The sequence below is a fragment of the Mirounga angustirostris genome, unplaced genomic scaffold (genome assembly GCF_029215605.1).
Source record: "Mirounga angustirostris isolate CCGP_5_RB_7025 unplaced genomic scaffold, mMirAng1.0.hap1 SCAF_14, whole genome shotgun sequence".
NCBI classification, from domain to species: Eukaryota; Metazoa; Chordata; class Mammalia; order Carnivora; family Phocidae; genus Mirounga; species Mirounga angustirostris.
Genome location: NW_026991722.1, coordinates 23,798,667 through 23,810,749, shown reverse-complemented (window position 1 = coordinate 23,810,749; position 12,083 = coordinate 23,798,667). Strand labels below are relative to the sequence as shown.

The 12,083-nt window shown below is 42.5% G+C and overlaps 1 protein-coding gene across 2 annotated transcripts in view; it reads left to right on the top strand.

Moving 5' to 3' along the window:
- Positions 1 to 2,793: 2,793 nt before the first annotated feature.
- The window catches only part of SKA1 (spindle and kinetochore associated complex subunit 1), a 28,533-nt gene continuing 19,243 nt past the window's right edge, over positions 2,794 to 12,083 (top strand). The window contains exon 1 of one of the 2 annotated variants that reach the window (XM_045886699.3): positions 2,794 to 3,129. The gene's annotated coding sequence lies outside the window, so the exon portion shown is untranslated. Of the gene's footprint in view, positions 3,144 to 12,083 lie in introns of both variants that reach the window. The other variant, XM_045886696.3, reaches the window with a different exon arrangement.

Sequence of the window (12,083 nt, the reverse complement as noted above, 5' to 3'; positions counted from 1 at the left end):
CTGCAGACGTGAAAAGCTTTACCCAATTGCTGAGCAAAACATCCACCAGCATGCGTATTACCAAAAACCAGATCTAGTCACTAATTACATTCTGAGATCCTGCAGACTCTTTGCTAGCTGGCTTTAATATGTCCCTCTCTCTGGCAGTGGGAACAATGTAGGTGGTTCTTGCTAGGAAGACAGTTGCAACTTAATCTTTCCTTCTTATCTTAGAGATGAAAAAAGGGCCCTGTAATGTTTTCCTCTTCTTAATAAATTGAATTTTTAAAACATGCCATTTGTCTTTCTTGTGATTTTATCCTTTTGGTTCATTCACTCTCAATTATGTCTGAAAATGTCAGCATCCTCATCTCTGCAGTGATAGCGTCACCTCTCTGGTTGCTGCATCCAGGCCTTACAAGACCACATCTTGGTCCCACAGATGTCCCAGGTTCTCCTTTACTGACTTTCTGAGACGGCAGACAAGCCCTTCTCAACTTGACCCCAACTCACATTTCGTTTGCCTAGCTCTTTACCCGCCCTCCCTGATCAGTATATGAGCTGTACTCACATTGAAAGTAACACTGAAAATCCTTGTTGTGTCTCTAAAACTGCTGCCCTTTGTTTCCAAGAGGGGAACACTATCCCAACATCAAAACGAAATGTATTTTTAGCTCTATTTATTTTAGTTTACGTACAATAAAATTCATTCCTTTTACTCTACAATTCCATGAATTTTAACAAAAGCACAGCTGCAGGTTATGAATCAAGATACAGAGCTCTCTCATCACCTCCCAGAAAGTTCCCTTGTGTCACCCCATTGTAGTCAACCTCTTCCCACATCCTCCCTACCTGGAAACCACTGATCTGTTTTCTGCTCCTGTAATTTTGCCTTTTCCAAAATGTCTTATAAAAGGAAATTTTGGGGTGCCCGGGTGGCTCAGTTGGTCAAGTGTCTGCCTTCGGCTCAGGTCATGATCTCAGGGTCCTGGGATCGAGCCCCGCCTCAGGCTCCCTGCTCAGCCGGGAGTCTGCTTCTCTCTCTATCTCTCTCTCTGCCCCTCCCCCCTGCTCATTCTCTCTCCCTTTCTCTCAAATGAATGCAATCTTTTAAAAAATGTACAATTCAATGGTTTTTAGTATATTCACAGAACTGTGCAAAGATTACCACAATCAATTTAGGACTTTTGCATCACCTAAAAAAAGAAACTCTGAACCCATTAGCAGACACTCCTCACTTCCCCCCAACTTCTCCAGCCATAGGCAATCAAAATCTACTTTTTGTTTCTATAAATTTGATTAGACTGGACACTTCATATTGATGGAATCATACAATATGTAGTATTTTGTGACTGGTTTCTTAGCATAATTTCAAGATTCATTCATGTGGTTGCATATATCAGTATTTCATTCCTTTTTATGGCCAAATAATATTCCAGTGTTTGGATATAATACATTTCATCTATTCATTTGTTGATGGACATTTGGGATGTTTCCACTTTTTTGGCAATTATTGCTGCTATGAACATTTGTGGACAAGTTTTTGCATGGACATGTGTTTTCATTACTATTGGGAATTACTACCTGGGAATGGAATTGCTGGATCATATGGTAACCCAATATTTATTTTTTTTTAAAGATTTTATTTATTTATGTGACAGAGAGAGACATAGCGAGAGAGGGAACACAAGCAGGGGGAGAGGGAGAGGGAGAAGCAGGCTTCCCACCAAGCAGGGAGCCCGATGTGGGGCTGGATCCCAGGACCCTGGGATCATGACCTGGACCAAAGGCAGACGCTTAATGACTGAGCCACCCAGGCGCCCCGGTAACTCTATATTTAATCATCTGATGAACTTCAAGGCTGTTTTCCAAAGTGGCTGCATCATTTTACATTCCCACCAGTAATGCATGGAATAATTGCGACCACCTGGATCTTCCATCGAGCTGTACACAGTGCAGGGCTAAACCAATATCTCTGCGATTGCAGAAGCGTGAATGGAGTAGTGTCTGGAGTATTGTACTGGCTAGGCAGAAACAAAGGAATTAGGGTGCTTATAACAACAGTCTACAGTGGAATGCAGAACCTAGCAATATTCCAGGGTGAGCAGCATTCCCTTGGTCTCCTACACAACCACAGTCCTTCCAGTCCTCCATCCTTCCTCCAATTTCCAGGTCTGAGGGTCAGTTCAGCCAGGCAGCTAGTAGAGTTGAACTGCTCACATAAAACAGTGGTTAGAAGACTGAGAGAAGACAGAAACAAAGGCATGACTCCCACAGCTCCATCAGAATCCACAGGCCACGCACCACGAGATGCATAACTAGTTCCATATCTCAAGCTGGTTAACGGCCAGCTCTGCGCCTAGATCTCTGTTTCCCAACCCTGTGTCCTCCTTGGGACATACACACCCCATCACAAGGCGACAGCCCTCCCGGGTGTCGGTGTCGTGGAGACTGAAGGGCCTTCAAGATCCCAAATGATGATTTTCTAGACATAATTTATATACTAAAGCTGCCTCGTGGGGGATATTTCCTGCTGTTGGGTTAAGTGGTGAACTCATCTGTCAAATCCCCTTGCTATACCAGGGCATGCTCCCCTCTTAACAGGAGACCTGACTGCGGTCCAGTTGGGCTGGGCTAGCCTGGGGGCGGGGAAAGCCGGAGAAATCTCAGGATCTGGTAGGAATGAGGTAAGAGACCGGAAGTGGGCTCTGTCACCATGGGAACCGAAGACCCACAACTTCCCATGGAGTCAAATTACTGAGTCTGCGCAGTCCTGGCCTCATCATTGGCCACGCCCCCAGTCTCCCTTGCTCCTTCGCTCTCGGGTTCGGAGGGAAAGCTGGAGACTCTGGGGAAATCCATTATGACGAATACCACAGCATCCTTTCCCGTGAGAAACTCACGATGTAGTTGGAAAGACGATATAAAATCAAACCATTTCAATAATTTTTTAAAGTACCATCAATAATAGAGGAATGCAAAGTTCAGAAAAATTTGACTCCCTCTGAAGGGAGATCAAGGAAGATTACCCGCAGAGGCATTTATTGAGCTAAATTTTGAAAGATGATCCGGAATTATAAGGAGGACGAAAAGCGTTCGTGGGCTGAAGAATAATTCGGACAGAAGAACATCATGAACAAAGACGTAGAGGTATCAAACAGCATGTACGTACTGGCAAGGTGGGGTTGGGAGGCACAACGTGGCAACCACCAGGGCTGTTCCTGTGGTACCAACTGCTGGGCAAGAGGGGTGGTTGCTGAGGCTAATGAGGTAGGCAGGAGCCAGGTCAACAGTAGAGTTGTATGTCATGCCAAGGAACCGGGGCTTTCCTTTGAAGGTGACAGCCACGAAGGCACTTTTGTCAGGGAAGCGTTGAGTCCTGCCACAGTCACCCCTGACCATATGTCTCAAACCATTCCTGATCTGGTTCCCCTCCTGACAGCTGAACTCTAATTCTGACCCTACTTTTCTAAGCAATAACAAATCTGACTATGATGGTTCATAAGAGGATGTTGTGGATTCCAAATCTGTCCTGAACGTATGTGGGGCAGTCCAGGTGAAAGGGCAGGACCAGGATGGCTAATGGGCCAGATAATCCAGACATTCCGTTCTGGTGGTGAGATAGTTTAGCAATGGAATGTCCAGGTATAACAGATGCTGTATTGCACTGCTCTGTTGCCACTGAGAGACATACCAGCTGCAGGTAATGTTGCTAGGAAATTCACCAAGAGGCTTTATTGAGAATCTTAAGCAGATACCAAAAAAAAAAAAAATGTTGGTGAAAAAAAAAATCCTTTTGCTAAAGGCAAAAGGATTAAAGCCAGGGACATTTAGTTCTACTGAATGATTTACTGATTGGCAGATTAATTGATCAGAGCTGGAAGATTTATTTAAAAATAAATCCTATGGGAGAGGATGTTAATTACACAGTCAACATAGGGTAGGAGATTGGTCTTGAAGGGGAGGATTGCTGCCTTCTTCCCTGAGAGTAGGTGGGAGGAGGAAAAGAGGCTCGGCATTTCCGCGTTTGCCCCTGGAATTCTGAAGATGTCTGTCCCTACATAGATCTATAGTATCTTTGAAATCTAAATTCAGAACAGCTTATGGGCTTGAAGGGGTTAGATTTATTGTGGAGGTGAGATTGAAAGGATAATGCCATCCACATTCAGCCTGTCCTTTTTCTTTTTATAGATTTGGGCCTGTTTAGTTTGGTTGTGTCTCAAACTGTGTATAGTTGGATTGTGGGTTGTTTTTAATCTGAGGCTCTTTCTATCATATTGAAGATTAAATACATTTACTTACATTATTATAATTTGCAAATCAAAATAAAAACTTGGTGAAAGATTCAGGGTTCATGCCTAGATTTGGGTTGAATTAGGTAGGGCAGTGGTGAGGAGGCAGAAGTTATGCACCAAGGGACTGGGTCCCCTGGGAGTTAGAACTGGTAACTGACGAAGCCACATGAGAATTTATAGATTTTAGAGGCCATTAGGGTGTGATGACAGAGGGACAGAGGAGTTGTTTTGGGGTGATTGAACTTCTCTGGATCCTGATTGTCATGGAATTTACACAAATCTATACATGTGCTAAACCTGTAAAAAGTCAGTGTTACTGTATTTTAATTTAAAAAACAGAGATTGGGGCGCCTGGGTGGCTCAGTCGTTAAGTGTCTGCCTTCAGCTCAGGTCATGATCCCAGGGTCCTGGGATCGAGCCCCGCATCAGGCTCTCTGCTTGGCGGGAAGCCTGCTTCTCCCTCTCCCACTCCCCCTGCTTGTGTTCCCTTTTTTGCTGTGTTTCTCTCTGTCAAAGAAATAAAATCTTTAAAAATAAATAAATAAATAAAATAAAAACCAGAGATTTACAATTTAACCCCAAAATAAGTAAACCTCCTATGTCTGACCACCTAAAGTGACATATGTTTTATTTCTTTAAACAGTCTGATTTCTCTGTGATGTCTCTTCAGGTCAGTGTTTTACCTAGAATTAAAAATGGCAGAGTTTATCAATCTTACCAAGATTAGTACCTGATGCTGCAGCTGTAATAAGATTAGGTATTTATGGTGAGCACTGTGAACACAGTGGTGTTCACCCAGAGTGCTAACAAATCTCTAAAAATAACCAAAAGGAAATTGTGTGTTGGCGTTAGGGTTAGATTGGAGTCGGGATTCTGTTAAGTTTGAGTGAAATTCATAGTCAATGAGAGGGGAGGGAACCTTGGGCAGGGGTGTTTATAGAGAATGCTGGGAATGGTCCACACTTCAGCCATTTTATATCAGGAGCAGGACCTCCAGTGTGTTTGCTTCTGACAGGTGGAATAATGAGAGTTTTGATGTTATTCTCTATACTTTTCTGTGTTGTTTTGATTTGCAGTTAAAAACATGCGCTACTTTATGGGGCGCCTGGGTGGCTCAGTTGGTTAAGCGACTGCCTTCGGCTCAGGTCATGATCCTGGAGTCCCGGGATCGAGGCCCGCATCGGGCTCCCTGCTCAGCGGGGAGTCTGCTTCTCCCTCTGACCCTCCCCCCTCTCATGCTCTCTATCTCATTCTCTCTCTCAAATAAATAAATAAAATCTTAAAAAAAAAAAAACATGCGCTACTTTCATAAAAGAAAAGCTAATGCTGAAAAGGAAGATAGTGAAGTTTATCTTCATAAACTTTTCCAGCAGGTATCCGGAATTTGCATTTTGTTCAGCTTGTGGCCTCAAGAAGAATGGTGCTGCCCTGCCATCTCGTGGCCGCATGGCAAAGGTGCCTTCCAACCAGCATTTCAATAAAGCAAAAATTAGTTTTACCAACTTTGAAGAAGACAACAAATGTACATTGTTCTGGGTAAAACTTTGATTTGGTTGAAGACTTGTTGATACCAAACACAGATCAAGTATTCTATTTTATGGTAATATCTCATCCTTTGGGCATCATCAAGGAACAAAACTCCTCCACCTCCAAGCTTAACTCTTAAGGAATGACATAAAAATTAGATGGACGGAGCGCCTGGGTGGCTCAGTCGGTTAGGCGGCTGCCTTCAGCTCAGGTCATGATCCCAGGGTCCTGGGATCGAGCCCCGCATCAGGCTCTCTGCTCAGCGGGAAGCCTGCTTCTCCCTCTCCCACTCCCCCTGCTTGTGTTCCCTCTCTCGCTGTCTCTCTCTCTGTCGAATAAATACATAAAATATTAAAAAAAAAAAATTAGATGGACACTCTTACTGTTTCTTAAAAAAGAATATATGGAACAAAACAAGCTTTACTTTAGAGCTTATGGCTTTAAAAAATCAATATCACCAGGAAGAGCCCGGTTTAGTCGTAGTTAATCAGTAAATCCGGGGCATGGTGTAGCAGTTTCTTACGATTACATCTTACATTGGTTTGCTAAGGCAGATGGAACAGAGTGCTACACACTGGGTGGCTTGACCAATGGAAATTTGTTGTCTCACAGTTCTGGAGGCTGGAAGTCCAAGATCAAGGTATTGGCCCCATTGGTACCTTCTGAGGGCTGTGAGGGAAGGATCTATTCCATGCTTCTCTCTCTTTGGCTTGTGGATGGCCATGTTCTTTCTCCCTGCACCTTTTCGCTTTATCTTCCCTTCATATGTGTCTCTGTGTCCAAATATCCCCCTTTAATAAAGACACCAGCCATATTGGATTAGTGCCCAAGTAATGACCTCAGCTTAACTTGATTACTCCTTTAAAGGCCCTATCTCCAAATAAGGTCACATTCTGAGGTAGTGGAGGTTTGACTTCAACATATGACTGGGTGGGGGGGGTGGCAGTGCACAATTCAACCCTGATTTGGCTTCCTATCAGCTGAATCACAATTCTATCTTGCTAAACAGCAAGCATGAGGAGAGCGATACAAAGAAGGCTGCCATTACTATTTCATAAGTGCCATGGGTGGCAGTGAGTCAGGCTAGAATGGAAGGGGCATGACCAAGAGCGGGGTAAGACCCGTGGAGCATGATGGAGGGTGGGGATTGTTGACCTGACCCACAACGGGACGGATGGTGTGGAAACGCTTTGGGTGGAGTGGGGAGGGGAGGCGAACAGCTGGGCGCAGGCATTAAGGGGAAGTACATGGTCTGGCAGCGGGGTATACGGACCCATGCTGGGTATAAGAGAAAAGGCAGAGGGGGGACTTGAACCAATGAAGGTCCTGGGAGCAGCTTCACTGGGGTGTGAGGGGGGAAGAGCTGAACGACTCAACTGCAGAATGTGTGTGTAATCGCTAAGCTGTGGACAGGGTCAGGATGCGCTTTGCCCCTTTAGGCGCTGCTGTGGTGTGGGCACATCTGAGCTGGCCTGATTGTGCTGCTCTCGTAAGAAACTCTGCTCTGCGGAGTTCATCTGCAGCTCACACTCCTTCTGGGCGGCCTCAGTTTCTCTCAAACATCAATAGCAACTGGGAAGGTAAATCTACTGGGCTTGGGTTTGTCCCCTCTGCTATAAGAGTAATTTAACATCATGTGAGAGATTTCTGGTGTAATTCAGCCATTTCCTAGGTTATCTGGGAAGTTTATTTGGAGGTCTGGAAGTAAATCCAGAGGTCCAAAAAATCTTCGATGTAAAGCTCTAAAATCTTATAAGCATCTTTGAAATACATAAATTATTATTAATTTAGCTTTATAGAAAGCTTACACAAGATTAATAAACATATCCTGTTTGCTGGGTCATATGTAGGCAGATAGAGATTTTCTAAAACATGGAAATCACCTCATCATATAGATTTGGACATCATAATGACAGCTAATAAAATGAAATTCTAGGGCGCCTGGGTGGCTCAGTCGGTTGGGCGACTGCCTTCGGCTCAGGTCATGATCCTGGAGTCCCGGGATCGAGTCCCGCATCAGGCTCCCTGCTCGGCGGGGAGTCTGCTTCTCCCTCTGACCTTCCCCCCTCTCATGTGCTCTCTCTCTCTCTCACTCTCTCAAATAAATGAATAAATAAAATCTTTTAAAAAAATGAAATTCTAATTGAGTTTTCATTTTATTGCTAAGTTTTCCTTAAGGAGAAGAACTTAAAGAAGGTAAGCAAGAAAAACACCTTGGTTCTAGAAGATTAGAACATATTCAGCAAAATGAACACATTGATATAAATGGTACACAAATGGTCTTTTCTAGCTTTCCTCTGACCCATTATTAGAGATCTGATGGGCAGGTATTTCTGCAATTAATTGATTCTGGAAAATCTGGCAAGCATTGCTCCTCTCTGCCTCAAGAATTGGAAACTGCCCAGTTTATAAATGCCAATATAACAATACTTTAAGTGTTTAAAATGCTTTGGGAAAAGTCCTGTCAAATAAAAGAGTTTTGTAATCTTAATACCTGATCTCAAATATTTATATATAAAATATTGATGCCTGTTCTCAAAAAAATATTTTACCTAATTCACAAAGTATGTCAGTATGTGAATGCCATAATCCAAGTGTATGTGTTGGTTGTCTTCCTCTTGAGATCCACTCTCCATGATTTCCACCCAGCCCTGGACTGAGGGGGTCTGACATATACGGACTGCTTCAGAATTTCCTTTGCCTCCTGGCCTCAGGATGGCTCCAGCCAGTGGAAGTCGGGGTTATCTGCAGAAGATCCATAGGTGGGAGGAGAATACAGGCAGATACTTATTCTCCTAGCTTCCTTCCTGCTGAGTTCCTGACAGGGGTGCTTGGAACCTAACCAGAGACCACGGCTCCTGCCAAGTGGCCCCTTCCATAGAGCTGCCTCCCCAAACTCATGGGACTGTCAGTCTTCATGCTTAGGGATAATTAATGTTCCCTAACTTATAAACCCCAGGGAGCCGCACCATCAAATGTTACCTTCTGAGAACTCTGCCACATATTTTAAGTAGTCCCTGTTTATTAAATTCTCCTCAAATTATCCAGTTTTTTTTTCCATCCTATTTTTGCCAAGACATTGAATAATATAGTGTGTTCACTCTTTCCTTTGTGTGAACTAAGCAGATGGCAGAAAACACTAACATACAACCTCTGTGAAAAGCTGGAGAGATGATTTACTATACAGCTGCTCTATTCATACATCTCTTCTTCCCCCTCTATTAGTAGAAACCAGTGCTCCAATCTCCAGTCAGCTGAGGTCAGCTTAGCTGCAGCCTGTCAGGATGCAAGGGGTTAGTCCTACTTTGTTACTGTGTGGGTTGGACACTTTATAGCCCCAATGCAGTAGCCATCCTCTAGAATATGTGAGCTAGAAAGATTTCCTTCTTCTTCTTATTGAAAAAATATTAAGTTCTTTCATTTGTGCCCTTGTCCCTTCCCTTCAGAGGCAGCTGGACTTCTCACCTTATTCTTTTATTACATATACACATTCTGTCCTGTTAAAATGCTAGACTCTAGAAGCCAGAGACATAAAAGCTTAGCCTGTCATAGTAGAAAGTGTGTGTTTATATGATATAGTGAATTGTGTCCCTTTAAAATTCATACGTTGAAGTCCTAACCCAACAATGTGATTTTATTTGGAGATACGACTTTTAAGAGTTTAATTCCACTGTAGTCTAAAAAACATACTGTGTATTATTTCTAGTCTTTCAAATTTGTTAGGGTGTACTTTATAGCCCAGAATGTGGTCTGTCGCAGTGAATGGTCTATGCAAGCTTGAAAAGAATGTATATTCTGCTTTTGTTTGACAGAATATTCCATAAATGTCAATTAGATCAAATTGATAGGGTTGTTCAGTTAAACTTTATCTTTTTTTGATTTTTGATTTTTATGATTTTTTTTGCCTGCTTGATCTATTAGTTATTGACAGGGGGATGTTGGAATCTCCAAGTGGATTTGCCTATTTTTCTTTTATTTCTATCGGTTTTTGCCTCACATGTTTTGATGCTCTGTTGTTAGGTGCGTACATGTTTAAGATCATGTGTCTTCTTGGAGAATGACCCCTCTATTATTATGTAGTGTCCTTTTATCCCTGATAATTTTCCTTGTTCTGAAATCAACTTTGTCCAAAATGAATATAAGTAGTTTTTTTTTAATCAGTGTTATCATTGCGTACCTTTCTCCATACCTTTACTTTTTTTTTTTAAAGATTTTATTTATTTATTTGACGGAGAGGGACACAGCGAGAGAGGGAACACAAGCAGGGGGAGTGGGAGAGGGAGAAGCAGGCTCCCTGCAGAGCAGGGAGCCCGGTGCGGGGCTCAATCCCAGGACCCTGGGATCATGACCTGAGCCGAAGGCAGACGCTTAACGACTGAGCCACCCAGGCGCCCCGTAAGTATGTTCTATATGTTGCTAGAGGCCTCTTTTCCTACTTTCCCTGGGTTTAGCTGAGCATTTTTATTGATAAACAATTATACTTCTTTTTAAAAAAAGTTAGTGGTCTCCCTAGAATTTGCAATACACTATAATATTTGTGGAGTTTTAAAACCACCACTATATATGTATAGCTATATAGGAAGGACAAAATTGCAAAATGTTTAAATTTGAAGAATTTAAGTGAAGGGTATATGAGTGTTTGTTGTTCAACTCTTTCCATTTTTATGTATGTTTGAAATTTTTCAAAATAAAAAATGGGGGGAAATGTTACTGTGCCATTGTGAGAGGCCAGCCAGCCCGATTTTTTCCTTCTTGTAGTCAATTTGCTTTTCCTCTGAATGCTTAAATTATTCATTCTTTATCCTTAAAGTGGAATAACTTAACTTGGGTATTTATAGCTGTAAAGTGTCCCTTAATACATTTTCCTGGAATGCAGCGTGCATCTCCATCTAGAGGCTCAATTTTTTTTTCCTGGGTAATCACCTTTATTGAATCTTCTGGCCCGGGGTGCCCAGGTGGCTCAGTCGATTACGTGATTAAGCATCTGCTTTGGCTCAGGTCATGATCCCAGAGTCCAGGGATGGAGCTCCGCATCGGGCTCCTTGCTCATGGCGGAGTCTCCTTCTCCCTCTGCCTCTCACCCCGCTCGTGCTTGCTCTCTCTCTCTCTCTTTTTCAAATAAATAAATAAAATCTTTAAAAAAACAGATATTCCGGCCCATTTGGGGGGCACTTTCCATTTAGGACACAAATTATCCTCATGTTGGACCATTTCTATCTTCTGTTTCTGTGGGCTTCTCTGTGTTTCTTTAATTTCTTTTTCTTCAACTGCATATACTATGTTCATCTTAAGCTTTTCTCTTGATTTTCAATGCTGTCTCTTCTATACCTTGCTATTTGTAATTCAATGTATTTTGTAATGGTGTTGCTTGGACCTTTAATTTATATTTTTAAGTCTAATGTTCTCTGTTCTGTTCCTTTTGTTTCTGTTTACTCTCTTCTTGATGGGGTCTTATTTTTAATTAGTATACATACAGTTCATATAGATATAAAATTTCTTGCTATTCCTTTTTTTTTTTTAAGATTTATTTATTTGAGAGAGAGAAAGAGAGAGAGTGGGGGGAGGGGCAGAGAGAGAGGGAGAGAGAAACTTTAGCAGACTTTCGGGCCAACCATGTTGCCCAATCTGGGGCCGATCCCAGGACCCTGAGATCACGACCTGAGCCGAAACCAAGAAGTCAGATGCTTAACCAGCTGCACCACCCAGGCATCCCTCTTCCTATTCTTTTAAATATGTATCCCTGTAGATCATTTTCTTTATCAATATTTGCATGGTTTCTTCTTTCCTTGCCTTCCCCCCTCTTTTTTTTCATTTTCATTGTTGAATGCACTGAACCATTGTTCTGCTTTTCACAATTTCAAGTAGTAGTCCATCCCTTTGAGGAATACTCTCAACTTTGGGTCATTTCCCAATGGGAAATTAGCCTCAGGGAGAGAGCAATGACCAAGGATAGGGGGAAAAGAAAGGGTATCCCTCAATTGGTAACCTTCAGATTTCCTTCAATTCATAGATATGTGGGCTCTCCAATATGATTTCAGGGTGGTGGTGTGATTAGGAGCCAAGCCATCCTCTACTTTTCCTCTGTGCTCCAGAATCTTCTGCTTCCCTCCTTGACATCAGTGTTTGAAGTTCATTACATTATCTCTGGTTGTTGCCGATTATTAGTGATTTTTTGGGAGGAGAGGACTTAAAAAACCTTATTTGGGGGATGTCTGTTAAGAAGAAGGAAAAGAAAAATCTGTGGGATAGTCTTAATTCCCCCCTTTTAACTTAAAAGTCCAT